Source organism: Mandrillus leucophaeus, unplaced genomic scaffold (genome assembly GCF_000951045.1).
Source record: "Mandrillus leucophaeus isolate KB7577 unplaced genomic scaffold, Mleu.le_1.0 Scaffold24, whole genome shotgun sequence".
NCBI lineage: Eukaryota > Metazoa > Chordata > Mammalia > Primates > Cercopithecidae > Mandrillus > Mandrillus leucophaeus.
The window spans coordinates 4395499-4397772 of record NW_012102476.1 but is presented as its reverse complement, the minus strand read 5'-3'; positions in this window follow the sequence as shown (position 1 = coordinate 4397772).

The following is a 2274-nucleotide window of genomic DNA, read 5'->3' as shown; positions in this document are numbered from 1 at the left end:
TTAGCTTCAATGTTCGGGTCAGGATTAAGGGTGAGGCTAAAATTGAAGGCAAAAATGAGGGTCAGGGTCAAGTACAGAATCAGGGTCAGGGTGAGAACGAGATAGAGTGTGTAAGTGACAGTAGGATCAGGGTCTGGTGAGTGTCATAGTCAGGTGCAAGGTGAGAGTGAGCACCAGGGTAAGGCTCAGGTGTGGAGGAAGGGGTGGTGTCAGAACGAGAGCAAGGTCAGAGTCAAGGTGAGAGTATATGCTTCAGGGTCAAGAGTCATGGTTAAAGGCCAGGTGCAGTGCCTCACATCTGTATTCCCAGTGCTTTGGGAGGCTAAGGTGGGAATCTTGCTTGAGGCCAGGGGTTCAAGACCAGCCTGGACAACATAGTGAGACCCCCATCTCTATAAAAAATACAAAAAAAGAAAATAGCCAGGCATGATGGCATGCACCTGTGGTCCCAGCTACTCGGGAAGCTGAGGTGGGAGAATCACTTGAGCTCTGGAGGTCAAAGCTGCTGTGAGCCATGCTGGCACCACTGCACTACAGCCTGGGTGACAGAGCAAGACCCTGCCTCTTAAAAAAAAAAAAAAAGAGTCATAATTATTATCACTGTCTAGGTCAAGTTGAGGATCAAGGGTCAGGGTCATAGTGAGGGTCAGAGTCAACATCATGCTTAAGGAAGGGTCAGTGAAGGTCAAGTTCAGGGTAAGGGTCACGGTAGGATTCAGGTTGAGGGTCAGAGACAGGGTGAAAGTTAGGATCAGGTAAAGTTTAGGGTCCAATTCAGCATCAGGATCAATATAAGAATGAGAATGAGAGGCAATGTCAGTGTCAGAGTCAGGGTCATTGTGAAGGCAAGGTGTCCATTATGATCAGGAGCAAGGTGAGGCTACAGGTGAGGCCCAAGTTCAGGGTCAGCTCTAGATCAGGTTCAATATCAGTGTCAGGATAAGGGCAGGGTTATGGCTATAATGTTTTACCATTTATTTACAATATTATTTCTAGTATTAATTCAGATACTGCTACCACAGCAAAGGAAGGTTATTCTTGCTAATTCTAATTTATTTTCCTTCAGGAACAGTAATGGATTTGGGGCACTCACTGCGTTAGTAATTTTATTTTTATTATTATGAACCATCAGGTTCAGATCACCATCTCTGAAAAATCAAAATATTCTCAGTTTTACTTCTTGTAGATTTACAACCAGTCACTTCGTTGATAGTAATGTGAGAGCAGAAAGTGCAGGTAACAGATTTTTCTGTCTTAAAAATATTTTTTGCAGCTTCTCAATTGCACAAGCTTAGAATGTTGGAACTTCCCAGTGATAATCTTTTCTACCTTTTACCTGTAATTGGTCATTTTCCTTTGAGCACCTGAGAAGTGGTTAGCTCAGCAGCTCCCATAGCTGGATAGTTATAAAGGTAGGGAAAGTTCATCTTCATGAATTGAGCCAAAGTGGCTTCTGACATTCTTTACAGCTAAGCTGAAAGACAAATACAGTGGTCGCTCCGTATCTGTGGGTTCCGCATCTGTAGATCCAACCAACCAAGGATGGTAAATATTTGGGGAGAAAAATGGATGGTTGCCTCTGCACCGAACAGGCATTTTTTTATTGTCCTTACTCCCTAAATAATACAGTGTAACCACTATTTACATAGCATTGACGTTGTAGTCGGTATTATAAGGAATTCAGCCATGATGTGAAGTACACGAGAGGATGTGCATGGGTTACACGCAAACACTTCGCCATTCTGCATAAGGCACCGGAGCGTTGTGCTGTGTGCTCTCCTAGCGTCCCCCAGTCACCGTCTTCCACCCACGCACACCAGGCCAGGTTTCTCCTGCAAAGGTGAGGCTGCCGACTACTGCCGCCTCGGGCCCCGGTCCCCATTCACGGACTGAGATTTTCTGAGGGGTGCCGTGGAAGGCCCCAGCCTCTACCTGGACCACCGACCCCACCCCAGAGGTGATCGCCGCCTGCTTCCCTGGGAGGCGCCACTCCCTCAAGCTGCGTCTACGACCGACCACACCCTAGGGTTGGAAGCACCGCTGGGGACCCTGAGCTGGTTCCCTTTCCACCCTGATCCAGGCTGCAGAGACCCAAAAAACAACAGTCGGTTCACAAGTCCCAGAAGAAAACTTGCTGGAGGTTGACACTAGGAGCAATCCCTCTGGGACCCAAACTTTTCCCGCGTTAGAGAGAACACGGAAAACGTCCACGGCGGCGCCTTCCAGCTTCCCGCGCGCACCCTGAGCCGCCTCTGATTGGTGTGCGGCGCCTCC